Source organism: Eulemur rufifrons, chromosome 30, assembly GCF_041146395.1.
Source record: "Eulemur rufifrons isolate Redbay chromosome 30, OSU_ERuf_1, whole genome shotgun sequence".
In the NCBI taxonomy this organism is placed as follows: Eukaryota; Metazoa; Chordata; class Mammalia; order Primates; family Lemuridae; genus Eulemur; species Eulemur rufifrons.
In genome coordinates, this window is record NC_091012.1 from 14,482,497 (window position 1) to 14,497,546 (window position 15,050).

At 38.7% G+C, this 15,050-nt stretch overlaps 1 pseudogene; it reads left to right on the plus strand.

The window, feature by feature from the left end:
• The first annotated feature begins 7,558 nt into the window (after positions 1-7,558).
• LOC138378769 (forkhead box protein K2-like) lies at positions 7,559-14,835 on the plus strand (annotated as a pseudogene).
• The last annotated feature ends 215 nt before the right edge of the window (positions 14,836-15,050 follow it).

Below are 15,050 nucleotides of genomic sequence, written 5' to 3' on the forward strand. Positions count from 1 at the left end.
TTCTCCTTCTCCTTCTCCTCCTACTCTGAAATTTCTTTTCAGGTGAGACTGTGTAGAACAATTAGAATTGCATCTTGAGACTATGCCCTGAAAGGAGTTAGCACAATCTCTTAAACTGTTTACACAGCATCCACAAGCAGGAGGACCACAAAATGCAGAAAAGGCTACACTCACTGGTTCTTAGTCACAGGAAACAGTCAGGTCTGATGTTTCCTGATGGAGATTAAAATGTGAGATTCTCCTGTCTTTCCCTTGGTGACCTCCCCCTGCCACATGTGCCAGGACTTTCTGTTACAGCAGTGGGAATCTGGACCACACTGATCTGCCCCTACCAAACCCAAAGCAGCAGGCCCTGTGACTTCTCTCTGGAACAGTCTAAACTCAGTCTCATGAATGTATTTGGGAGTTCTAATTCTTAACCCTGGCATCAAATTAGAATTATTTGGGGCACAATTAAAACCACATGGATGTTCCCACCCAGCCCAAGAGACAGGTGATGGTGTTTCTTTCAAGCTAGCCAGATAATCCTAATTGAAAGCCTGAGCTGAGAGGCAATTACTTAAAAATTGTCTCTGAACCATCAATGTGAATAGAAATCATGTGGTATTGTTGGCCTCACTCTAAGAAATGTGATCTGCTGGTGTGGAAGGGGGACATTAATTGGCTTCTTTGTCAAGTCCAGTTTTAGTGCTGATGTTGCTCAACCTAGATCCATTATTAGTAGCACTCAGCTAGAGACAGCAAGCACAGCATACAGAATATCTTATGTCCAACAGTCATCACAACATAGATACTTATTTTCCAAAGTGAAGACCAGCATAATGCAATGTCTACTGAGCATGTAGTATGTGCTTATAAGTATGGTATGCTGCACTGAGAAGAAGTCTTTACATTGTGTGACTTAATCCTTATAATACCAGAAAAGGTGAGTATAAAAAAGTGAGTACAGAAAAATTTAGATGTGGTGCCAACCTTTCTATTCTTCTCACACAACTATAATAGGATTCAAGAACGGAAGCTATATAGTATAAAATACAGAAAGAATTATATCCTGAATTGTTTCAGAAGTTACCCAAGCCTGTAGGTACATACACATGAGAGAACTGAGGAAGACAGACACTGTTTGTATATAAGAGGCATGGGTGAGAAAAGGCCTTTCTTCACTGTGTGGTTGGAAATTTGAGCACATTAGAAAATGTGCAAAATATAATATGGGCATTAAGATAGAGCAGCCACCACAAACTCCTATGGCAGAGGCAAGAAGTAAGAGCACATTGCTGAAGGGGTCACAGCAAGAGAGCCTCAACAGAGGGGGCACATCACAGGAGAATTGATGAACCACAGAAGGGCCAGTGGAAGGTGTTGACAGTGTGCATGCCTGCATAGAAGAGACCACTGAGTATGGAAGCCAGTGCTATTCAGACACAAAAGTGGTGGTATATGAGGACTGGGGAATGGAGGGCCTGCCAGATGGCCACACAGTGGTTGTGGGCCATGATGGTGAGGAAAAGAAACTACATACACACAACAAATGTCCAAGAAGATCTGAGTTGTACACCCATCCACTGAGAAGGCCCTGTTTTCAGTGACAGAGTTAACACAGGCATTGGAGGCAGTGATAGAAATATAGCACATATTCATAATGCACAAATTCCTCAGGAATACGAGGGCCTGTGAGCGTTCTGGTTGACACGGGTGACAATGATGATGAAAAGATTCCCAAACAGGTTGCCAAGTATGTCTTAGGAATAGCATGGAGTCCAAGAACCTTAGTTTCCAGCCTTTAGCAAAGCCCATGAAGAGGAACTGAGAAATCATGGTGGAACTGACCATTTGCTAGAAATTCTGGTTGACTGGGAAGGCAGAAAGACAAAAAGTAGGAAACATAATATGATAAAATCCACTTCATATATTTTTCTTGAAAGTTTTGATTTCTGTCTTACACAATTGGTTTTTGTGTATAGGTCTACTATTGGTCTTTTGATTTGCATAACCACACCTGAGTTGATAATATATCAAACTGCTAAGGATAAAGTATTTCAATTAGTTATCTGAGCAAGAGCTACAGAAGTGAAATTCACTGACTTATATCATATTCAGCCTATGATATTTATTGTTTTAATGAAGATTGAATTACTTGATATGTGTAAAATGCCTGTAATGGAGTAAATTTAAGTAACAGTTAAATTTTATTAGGAGTTGGACAACACATTCAGCCTGGATATTGGTATGTAGCAGAGATCTAACAGTTGTCTTCATTGGGTGGTCTGTTGTTATCAGCAACAGTCATGTCTTAACATTTATCTTCTTCAGATATGTGCAGATATTGAGATAAATAGTTTCTACACCTTTATAACACTTGACAATGTCATACCATCCAAGCATGAGATCGGTAAAGCATATTGTCTTGAGTGGCACAGGTTCAGACAGAACCAGCTCCATGTATGGTGTCTTTCCGCAAGTCCAGACTTTTACTGATGCTATTTTAATCATAAAAGCTGTGAGCTTCATGGAGTTTCCAAAAAGAAAATTCTCTTTAGTACAACTGGCTCTCTCAGTAGTCTGAGCCATTGGTACACAGGTGCAAGCGAATCCACAAGTCTGTCAATATTGCAAACCATACATAGTAGTACACTTAATCAACATATACATGTTATAGATTAAAATTTTCATATCCAACAAAGTAACATTTAACATCAAAAGAAAGAGGACATGAAAAGGAGTTAATGAACCAGTCCAAGGAGAGCAACATGGACAGGAAGAATATCTTGGGCTGATCTGCATGATCATCAACATCTTTCAAATGAAATTGCTAGGTTCTGACCACAAGTGACAGCAAGATGGTGTCTATAGAGATGACCTCACTTAGCTGGTGAAGCCCTGCTCTTTTTATCACCCTTCAGTCCTCTGGTGAGGACTGGTAGTAAAGGGTTACATTCTTATCTGGTTGGGTGTAGTCTCTGAACATCTGGTCCCTGCTGACATCATGCCCTTTGATATACTAGATGGAGTCTTCTTCTTAGATTTGGTGCAAAAATAATTGTGGGTTTGAACCACGAATTTTAAATCATTATAACACATTTATTGATCAAAATAGTAACCATTACAATCAACACGTTTTTGTCAGTGAGGAATAAGTTTGTTTTTTCCTGTAGTGTAAAAAGCCATGCTTTGGGATCTCCACAAACTCTTGGAAAGTATTTTCTGCATCCTGCTGGTTGTGGAAGCATTTTCCCTGCAAACAGTTGTTGAGAGGCTTGAAGAGGTGGTAGTCGATTGGCAAGAAGTTAGGTGAATATGGCAGATGAGACAAAACTTCATAGCCCACTTAATTCAACTTTTGAAGTGTTGGTTGTGTGATGTGTGGTCAGGTGTTGTCATGGAGAAGAATCGGGCCCTTTCTGTTGGCCAGTGCTGGCTGCAGGCATTGCAGTTTTTTGTGCCTCCACTTGAATCTGACTTATTTATAGCTTAAAACATTTTCCATAATTCCATATTTGCCTCCCATGATTCCACTGGAATCCTTCTCAATACTAATATTTCATGACCCTTGCCCTGTCCATCACTGCCCAGGTCATCTCCACTTTCTTTTTTTTAAATTTTTTTGAGACAGAGTCTTGCGTTATTGCCTGGGCTAGAATCAGTGCTGTGGTGTCAGCCTAGCTCACAGCAACCTCAAATTCCTGGGCTCAAGCAATCCTCCTGCCTCAGCCTCCCCAGGAGCAGGGACTACAGGTGAAAGCCACCACACTCAGCTAATATTTTGTTTCTATTTTTAGTTGCCTGGCTAATTTTTTCTAATTTTAGTAGAGACAGGGTCTCACTCTTGCTCAGGCTGGCCTCGAACTCCTGACCTCAAGGAATCCTCCCACCTTGGCCTCCCAGAGTGCTAGGATTACAGCTGTGAGCCACGTGCCCAGACTCCATTTACTTATTTATTTGCTGTTTCCAGCAGATTATTACAAAATCCTTAAAAGCCTCTAGCATGGATTGATTCCGATTCTATTTTTTTTTCTGTTTTATTTTCCTAAAGCTCTGCTTGTCATAATGTTTCTTACTTCATGCTTTTACCTGCATAAAGTTTAAGATTCCTCTGTCTGTAAAATGGTTTTTCTTAGTCATGACCATTGTTTTCATTACATTTTCTTTTTCCTAAAGGTATCATCTATATATCATAATAATATTAATATAATAGATTTTTGACACTACTGATCATACCACTTTTGAAAGAGCTCTTACCAGTTAAATCCCGTGAGTGACATAAATGGTTATATCCCCCAACTTATCCAACCTTTTTCCTCTTCAGCATCTTCTCACATTAACCACCATCTCCCTCAGGAAAGTCACTTTTCTTATCAGCTTTCTAGATCATCTCTGAAAGTGCATGTGTTCCACAAGGCTGTATGTGTGAGTAGACAGCCCAAGTTGTTTATAAGTTACATTTCACGAGACTGGAATATTTTTTATCTTGCAAAATCTATATGCAATATATTTTTCTGTTCCTAATTCTCATTCTTCTCCATACAAACCTGAAGTCCTCACCTAAGTACACTCCTCATTCTCAGAATAAACCTAAACTGGTCTCTGACTGTGCCACTTTCCTTCTTTGCCCGTAATATCATGCTCTTCCCTTACCATCTATCTAGTCTTTAAATCCAACTCAAATACTGCTTTTGCTTTGAACCTTCCTAATAATTTCAGATTTATTCTTCTACGTACATTTTGTTTAAAATTTAAATTTTATATTGAATTACAGGAATTTTGTATGTGTTTGTCACCCACACATTTGTGTAAATTCTTTGAATTTTTGACTGAATTTTTTTTAACTTTTAGTACCAAGTACATATCTATACATGTGACAGTTAATAAAGAAATGCATTTTAATGTAACTGATTGGCCACTAAAATTCTTCCTTATCCTAATTATTTACAAATGACTAGGTCCAAAATAATGTATGTTCTTTCCCAATCTCCATAAATCAATATATTGAATGTAGGTTTGAAATAATAAAACTCATATCCCTTGTGAGAAGTACAGGCTAAAGTCTTAGTTTTTCAAAAGATATTTACTGATTACACACAACCATCTAAAAGCTGTTCGGACAGTGAGGTTTTAGTGGAAGAAGGAAATTATTACTATTTTTAATTGCTTGTTTTCTGTGAGGGGAAAATAGTACAATATATAAGAACACAAATAAATGTGAAAATTTTGGTTAGTAATGGGTGACAAGAAAAGCAAATATGTTTAAGAACCTGCAAGACTTTTCACTCTATCAAAAATATTACATGGAAAAGTCAGATATGTCTTTAAAACCTGGGTGGTAGCATAAAGCTGTGGAGACATTTCCTTTTTTTACACTGAACTACCTACCACTTTTTTGTTTCACTAATAGAACTTAGTAAATTGTCCACTAGCTAGTTTGAATTAATTAAACATACTTTAGGTATTTTTTTGTTTATATGAGCAAGTTACAACTTGAAATTGCTTTTTTTATGTATTTGACTTTGTTTTCCATGTATCATTCTTACAGGGAAACTCTAGCTTACAAAGCAACAGACTGAAGTCATATGTAAAAACCAATTTGCAAATTACCATCCAATTCTTACATAGGACCTCCAATAATTTTGACAAATAAAAATATAACTACTTCATGAACATGTATATTTTTTAATAAAAATATACTGACTTTTGAAAAATTTTTAAATTTTGACCATGATAAGTTTAGAGAGCCTTATGGAACTTAAACCATCTTAGGTGTAAGGCATGACAGATATTTATTGAAAATTTCCTAGTACAAGCAGAAAGGAGGAGTTACAAATAAAACAAAGATTAAATAGAAATGAAACAAAGATAGCAATAAGGAGAGGATAGCATATTCCTGAATGCCACAAATATTCGAAGGGATTTTTAAAAATGTTTTCCTCTGTAATTGGTAAGAGTGGAAGGTTTACACTTTTCCTTTTGTTGTTATTGGTATTTGTAAATAAGAAAATATTCAATATTCTTTAGAAAAATTAAAAAAGATTATTTTAGTTGTGAGATTAAAGATTGTAATAATTTTCTAAATTAGATTTGCCACATTAAAAATATTAACCATTGTTATACATAAACCTTTGAGAAATATTTAGGTACACTTCATTACATACTCACATTCAAAATGTGCGTGAAAAAGTACACTATTATTCCCAAATATTTATAAATTGTACACACTTTCATGCCCACACACCCACATAATACACTTTTAGTATAAAAATATCAAAATGATTTGAAAAGACTAAAGGATAGTGATCAAAACTAAAAAGTGAAATTGATTCATTACATTTCAAAAAATTTTTATAAAATATAAAAATATTTTTATTTATTATCTCTGTATCTACCTACAAACTGTCTTTCAATTTTTTTTTTTTTTTTTTTGCTTTAGTATTGGTGTTCTTGTCTTTCTGGAATGTCTACATACATAGTTCTGTGTGTTTTTCAAGTTGATGTAAAGTTTTCTTTAAAAAATAAGAATTGTTAATTAGTAGAGGCAGCATAAAACAATCATCAGACATAATTTTTTATAAAAAATAAAAATATGATAAGAATTCTGCCTACTTGCTATTTGCTTCAAAGAATGAAGTATTTCCTTACTAGTTTGACCTAATCCCTTAAGGAAATTTTTTAATTGTTTTTAATTTTTTCACAGAATAAAATAAGTCTGTGACATTGCATTGAGACTCTAACCACAAAGTATTTCCTGGTGAGTAATATATGTTCTTAACCTGGGAAAGAGAACAAAGTTTCTCTTCGCAGCTTCTGCAAGTCAGGGTCTGATTAATGGTTGAAACAAATTTTCTACGTAGCCATTTTTAAGAATGTCTTCAGATGAAAAACGTACCATTCTTATGTTGTCTTAAAAGGTCAATTATGTTGTGCTTTATATAAAATGTGGCATGTCCATGCCATCACCTGCAAAGCCTCTGGGAACAAAGCCTTGAACATCCAGTGACAGGAATACGCCCAAGGATCACTTCAGACAGAAAAATGTTTGTCAGAGTACAGGTGATAGGGGACCCAATTAAAACACAAGTGGGGTTGAACACACAGAAATACATTTACCTTTGCATGAGCGTAAATGATTCATTTTGAGTCAATTTTGTACAGGTTTGTGCTAGGAGTCCAGCTTCATTCTTTCTGCATGGTTAATATCCAGTTTTTCTAGCACTATTTGTTGACAACTCTTCCCCTCTCCCACTGAAATGCATCTACACCCTTGTTCACAATCAATTGTTAGCTCAGGCTCCCTAGCGGACCCACTGTGACCCTTGCTCTGGTGGCAGGATGTTGCTGCTGCCTCTTTGCGCCGCAGTGGGACTCACATAGCTAGTGTCCAGATGGAATATAGTGAAAAATACAAAAGGACAAAATTATAAAACCTGCCAAATACCTCTCCGAATTGGAAAAGAGCCTCTTGCTTGCTTTAGTAGAAAATTCCGAATATGTGCTGGAAAGTAAGCAAAGTGATGCGATATAGGAAATACTGCCCTCAAGCGACACACCTGGCCAGTGCTTGCCACGCATGCAACTCTTAGCTGAATGCAAGGAGCGTACCACAGCGGTTTTTCACACAGCTGTAGTGCTGGAGAATTTCAAGCCTGGCACCAAAACAATTACAGGCGGTGAAAGGAAACAGAAAGTGAAGCGCAGTGTCAGCCCACTTCTGGGTACCCACATCCTGGGGAAGGAGAAGATTGCCAACACGATGCCCTTGAACAGCTCTACTTCCTGCAGCATCAGGGATGGGGGAGGAAGAGGACAAATACCGCCCCACGCTGCAGCCCAGAATCATTTGCTGCTTCTTATAGAGAACTGTGCAATGACGAGAAAGAGTTCCTTGCTTCCCAGTATGTGAGGGGACTGCTCCACCTGTTATTCAGCTGTCAGAATAACTTCCAATAAAACTACAGGAGCAAAATCTCCCAGGAAGGTGCTTTTAAAAAGACGCATGAGGAAGAACCCCATCAACCAATTTCCATCTTACAACTGATACAAATGAATGAGGTGCAGGTGGCCAAAATACAGCAGGTAGACCCAGAGTGTGAGATGGCAGAGGAGGCACACAGGATAAAAAATAGAAATTCTTAATAAAAAGATACATTGGGAAAGGAAATGATGAACTTTTACAGGGGAATGATAGCCTGTTTCCTCATTTAACCAGCCCTTTCCCAATTCACTCTAAGACTTTGGAGGTGCCTCTTTTGTAAGTAACCTGTTGGCAAAGAAACTCTGGAACATGAACTAGCAGTCAGTAACCTGGAACAGAGCTACAGCTAGGCAAATTAGAGTGGTGTAGTCTCTTATTTAAGAATACATTCATTGGCCGGGCGCGGTGGCTCACGCCTGTAATCCTAGCACTCTGGGAGGCCGAGGCGGGTGGATTGCTCAAGGTCAGGAGTTCGAGACCAGCCTGAGCGAGACCCCGTCTCTACTAAAAATGGAAAGACATTATATGGACAACTAAAAATCTATATAGAAAAAATTAGCCGGGCATAGTGGCGCATGCCTGTAGTCCCAGCTACTCGGGAGGCTGAGGCAGTAGGATCGCTTAAGCCGAGGAGTCTGAGGTTGCTGTGAGCTAAGCTGACGCCACGGCACTCACTCTAGCCTGGGCAACAAAGTGAGACTCTGTCTCAACAAAAAAAAAAAAAAAAAAAAAGAATACATTCACGTAAACACCTGCACCCTATGTACCCCTTAAATGGTAAAGAAGCTCTTAGTCTTCTGAAAATTATCACCGAGCATTATTATTCTGAAAGTAATGTTTCTTAATTAGAATTCATACAGGAACCACGTGTGAGTATTTTTGTATTTTTTTAATCAAATGCAAGTGTGACTATAAAAAATCAATTGACAATAATTATATGGGTTTATTTGTGGACTCTCAGTTGTATTCCATATATTTACTTTTCTACCCATTTGCCATTACCACAGTTTTGATTCTGCAGTTTTGTAATATATTTTAAAACTGGAAAGTGTGAGTTCTCATACATTTTTCTATTTTTCGTATTTTTTTTTTTTTTGGCTATTAGGTGGACAATTCCATATGTATTTGAGAATATACTTTCCCACTTCTGAAAAGACAGGCACTTTTTAAAATAGGGAATACATTGACTATATAGATCACTTTGTGGAGTATTGCCATCTTAACAATATGAATTTTTTAATCCATGAACACTGGGTGCAATTTCATTTATTAGGCTGTTCTTTAAGTTTTAGAAATATTTGTAATTTTCAGCATTCAATTATTTCACCTCCTTGATTAAAATTATTCCATAGTTCAAGAGTATTTTCTATTCTGTGGAATTGTTTTCTTAATTTTTACTTCAGGTTGATTATTGCTGGTATATAGAAACATCATGGATCTTTGTATGTTAATTTTGTGTCCTCCAATTCTACTGAATTGTTCATTAGCTCTGATAAATTTTTATGGATTATTTGAGTTTTTCTAAAGCCAGTATCATGCCATATGTAAATAGCAAGAATTTTACTTTTTCTTTCTCAATTTGAATGGGTTTTATTATTTTTCCTGCCTAATTTCCCTGATTATGTCTTCTAGTGCAATGTTGAATAATGTGGAGAAAAGTGAGCATCCTTCTCTTGTTCCCAATCTTAGGTGGTGTGGAGAAAGTTTAGCCTTTACCCATTGACTTGTTAATTTTTTTTTAATAAATGCTCTTTTTCCAATTTCTAGTTTGTTGACTGCTTTCATCAAAAATGTTTTTCTTTTGTATACCATGGAGTACTACTCAGTGATAAAAAAACAATGGTGATATAGCACTTCTTGTACTTTCCTGGATAGAGTTGTAACCCATTCTACTAAGTGAAGTATTCCAAGAATGGAAAAATAAACACCACATGTACTCACCAGCAAATTGGTTTCACTGATCATCATCTAAGCACACATTCAAGAATAACATCGATCGGGTGTCGGGCAGATGTGTGTGGGGGAGCGCATGGATGTATACATACATAATAAGTGTGATGCGCACTGTCTAGGGGATGGACACGTTTGAAGCTCTGACTCGGGGGAGGGGCAAGGGCAATATACATAACCTAAACTTTTCTACCTTCACAATATGCTGAAATAAAAATAATAAAAAAATGTGTATATATACACACACATATACGTACACCTCTTCATATAACAGAATGGATTCAAAGTAGATTTCCCAGGTGTCAATAAAAAAAAAGAAAAAGGTGTTTTCCTTTTTTTTAATTTTTAGAGAGAAGTTCTCACTATGTTACCCTGGCTGGAGTGCAGTGGCTTCACAGGCACAACGTAGAGAGCACTGCAGCTTTCAACTCCCCTAGACCAAAGTAATCTTCCTGCCTCAGCCACCTGAGTAGCAGGGACTACACGTATGTGCAACCATACTGGCTAAGAGATTTTGTTGTTATTTAAATGCTTTTTCTGAATTTGCTGATTTGCTGTGTGTGTTTTCCTCCTCAATTCTATTATTGTGTTATTAAATTAATTGATTTTCTTATATTGAATTAATGTTGCATACCTGAAATAATTCCACTTGCTTTTTGTGTATTATCCTTTAAATATACTGTTTGATTCAATCAGCTAGTATTTTGTTCAGGCTCTTTTGCATCTATGACCATAAGGAATATTGATCTCTAATTTTCTTTTGATGTCTTTATCTGTATTTCAGATCAGGGCAATTCTGGCTCCACAGAATATATTTGGAAGTGACCTTACCTCTTCTATTTTTTGTAAGAGTCTGAGGAGGATTTTAAAAAATTCTGAAATATTTGGTAGACTTAATCAGGAAAGCCATCTGGTACTGTTTTTCTTTGTTGGGAGTTGCTTTAATATATTTGATTGATTTCTTTTTCGGATTCAGCCTCTTTATATTTTATAGGTTTGTTCTTATTTTCTGTTTTCTCATCAGTCACTTTCAGTAATGTATGTGTTTATAGAAGTTTGTTCATTTCATTCAGGTTATCTCTTTGTGCAACGGCTGATAACATTCTTCTATCATCCATTTTATTTCTGTAAGGTATTTATTAGTGTCTCCACTTTCATTTATGATTGTAAATATTCATATCCTCTCTTCTATATTCTTGGTCAGTGTACCTACATATTTATCAATTTTGTTAATCCTATCGGAGAACTAACTTTTAGTTTTGTTCATTTTCTCTAATGTTTTTCTCCTCTCAATTTTATTTGTCTTCACTGTAATATTTATTAGTCCTTTGTTCTATTAGGCTTGGGTGTCATTTGCCTTTATTTTTCTAAGTCCTTCTATTGTAATATAGGGTTATTCAAGACATTTCTTCTTGTTTCATATAGGCATTCACTGCTTTAACCATCCCTCTAAGCATGGCATTCACTGAATCTATGTTCTGTTATATTGGGTTTTCATTTTTATTTCCCTCTCAGTATTTTACAATTTCTTTTGTATTATCTTCTTTGTTTCATTGATTGCTTATGACTGTGCTGTTTAATTTCCTATTTACGAAGTTTGCATTTTTCCTTTTGTTTTTGATGTCTGGCTTCATTCTATTGTGGTCAGAGAAGATACTTGTTATAACTTCCATCTTTTTACATTTCTTGTCACTTATTTTCTGCTCTAATATGTGGTCTAACCTGGAGAATTTCCATCTGGGCTTGATAGAAATGTGCATTATGCTCTGTGGAGGAATTTCTTTATGTCTGCTCTATTTGGCTGGTTTATAGCACTTTTCAAATCTTCCTTTCCTTACTGATCTTCTGTCCAGATCATCTATCCATTAAAGAAAATGTCGTATTAAAGTTTCCAACCTGTATTGTAGAATATTTTTCTTCTCTCCATTTTGTCAATAATTGTCTCATATATTTTGGCGTTCTGTTGCTTGGTGGATAAATGTTTGTAATTGTATCTTTTTGATGAATCAATTGTTTTTTCAATAAATAATGGCCTGTATCTTTTATAAAAGGTTTTGGCTTAGAGTTTATTTTGTCTGATAAGAACTAGACACCTAATGTTGCATGGAACATGTTTTTCTATCCTTTCACTTTCAACATATATACATATATATATATATATATATATATATATCTTTGAATATAAAATATAGCTTTTGTAGATAACACATACTTGGATCATTTTGTTGTTTGTTGTTTAAAATACATTCCTCCAGTATCTTCCTTTTCATTGTAGAGTTTCATATGTTTACACTTAATTAATTACTGATAAGGAGGAACTTATCTATGCTATTTTACTATTTGTTTTCTGTGTACCTCTTACCTTTTTTTTTCTTTATTCCCTCCATCAATTCCTTCTTTGCTTTCAATAAAGTTTTGTAGGGTACTATTTTGATTTCCTTCTCATTGGATTTTATTTATATTCTGTTGAAATTTCTTAGTGGTTTATATGTGCTTGAATTTAAATTTAACATTATAAATTTATTAGATCGAGATTGAGGCCACTAGCCGTTGCTAATTGGCTTGCTCCCTGGCAAACCGGAGGCCTCTGCTCTGGCTCCTAGCTCCCAGTGAGTGGCGGTGGACTCTCACTCAGGCCGATGGCAGTGGCTTCAGCAGCGCCCCCTCACGGCCGGTGGGGCCAGGGATGGTGGTCCTGGCCAGGCTGCGGGGAAGTGGTGCAGCTGGAGGGCTGCCAGTTCCAGTATCTAATTACCAAGCACTCGGCGACCATCAAGTGCATCTGGTCGCAGGGCTCAGTGGATGTGAGCATGGGCCACTCGACCTTCATCTCCCAGTGCCACCTCGAGATATTGACGACCCTGAGCAGCAGTGCCGGCCATGACTGGACAGCCCGGGACCCACTGCCTGCACAGCCCAGGCCTAAAGTGGCGATTTCCAGTTACATTGCCTTGGCCAGAACAGCGTGTTTGTGGACAGGTGTTCCAGAGGCACCGGGTGCCGCTGCTGCAGCTACCAAGCTTCATGCACCAGTTTTCCAAGCACAAACTTCAAACTAACTTTCACTTCCCTATCAGGCCAGAAGAGGAAGAAGCAAGAGGCGCCTGAGTCCCCAGCAAAGGCTGTGCAGCCACACCTCTCGCTTCTGACCATCAACATTCCAAACACCATGGCCCACCTCATCATCCCCCTTCCCTCCCCAGCGGGAACTATCAGTGCTGCCAACTCCTGCCCATCCAGCCCCTGGGAAGTGGAGTCTTCAGGTTTCAAAATGGGCCCATTGATGCCCTCTGACCTCAATTTAGTGACTGAAAATTCGCACGGAGAAAATGAAAAGGAATTTTCCAGTGGAGGAAGCCCAAAGGGTGATTCAAAGCCACCTTATTCCTATGCACAATAGTATAAGCAATTACAATGGCTCCTGGTAAACAACTCATCCTAAATGGAATTTATATGCACATCACTAAAAATTATCCATACTACAAGACTGACAAGAAGTGGCAGAATTCAGTTCCCGACAATCTCTGTCTGAATTGTTATTTCATCCAAGTACCATATTCCCAGGAAGAACCAGGCAAAGGCTCATTCTGGAAGGTAGAGATCCTGCCTCTGAAAGCAAATTAACAGAGTAGGCTTTTAAGAAAAGGCAGCCTAGGAGTGTACCTTGCTTTAGAACCTCTCTGTGACCACTCTCTTTTAGGAGCCTCTCCCAGTCACGCTGGAGTAGTGTCTGCTCACTGTAGTGGCCCCAGAGCCCTGAGAGCCTGTGGAGGGAAGCCTTGCCGGCCCATCGGGAGCCTGAGCCTGGCAACTCACACCCCAGACTTGCCATCATCCAAGAAGCCTGTGTTGCCCAAAGCTCACCAGAGTCACCTCTGTCCAGCCAGCGGGTCTTAATCACCATTCAGTGGCAGCTACTACAGGTGGCTAAGCCTGCTGCCTACACTGCTGCCACCCTAGTGACCACTGCAAGGTGGTGACCTAGTGATCTTCCAGCCACCCTTCGTGCAGACATCCTCCACCAAATACCAGCAGTGTCAGTCAATAGCGTGGCTGGACTGGCCCCAGCAAACACCTACACTGTCTCAGGACAAGCTGTAGTCACTCAGACAGCTGTGTTGGCCTCTGCTAGGGCCCAGCTGCAAGAGAATAGAAATCACAGGGAAGTAAAAGTAGAACCTGTTGCTGCAATTAGCCATGGCACATTAGGTGCTGCCAGCCAGATCATTCAGATGTCACAGACCACCTCTGTCCAGATGGTCACTGTAGTAGTGTTGTAGCAAGTGTTACAGTGTGTGGTTCCAAGGACAAACCAAGCGGCACACAGGGAGTCAGAGAATAAAGGTTTATTTGCTGGCGGGCTCAGAGCGGACTTACCACCATGTTCTGAGCCCGCCTATTGGGTTTTTTCCACTCTTATTAGATTGGGGTGTTCCGAGGGGTGGGGTCTCAGGTGGCTGATGCAACAGGTAAGTGTGATTACAGAAGCCAGGTTATAGGTTAGTGTTAGATTGATAAGGATCTTCGTTATCAGTACAACAGACACCTCTAGGTCAACACCAGCTAACAGTAAAAACTGTAAAGCAAAATGGGACTCTTGTGGTACCAATCCCCACTGCGGTCCACTGCCAGGTGAACAATGCTGCGAGGAGTCCTTTACAGGTGCTGGAGACCCCCGCATCAGCATCTGCCAGGACAGCAACCATCCTGGGCAGCCAGGGCTGAAGCAAATCAAAACAGAAGACAACCAGAGCGTCGTCATCACCCTGAATGTGGACACGTCATGGGCAGCTGTGAGGAAAACGATGTCTAAAACTAGGGACTGGAAAAGTTTTTCTTACCTTAAAATATCAATCTTGTGTTGCCAAAAGGGGACATTGCCTCTCACCAATACTAGGAGTGTGCTCTCTCTCAATGGGTAAAGGGCCCTGCGTTTGGACTTCATCTCTCAGTACTGAAAATACAAAACCCAGGTGGCCTGAAAACTCCTTAATTTACAGGCAGAAGTCACACCTGAACAAAAACCACACACAACAAAACCTGGTACTTGAGACAGTGTCTCTCCTGCTGAGCACACCCTGGGCTGCTGCCTTTGAAGCTTTTAACTCCCAGTGAAAAACCATGGCCCTTCCTGGAG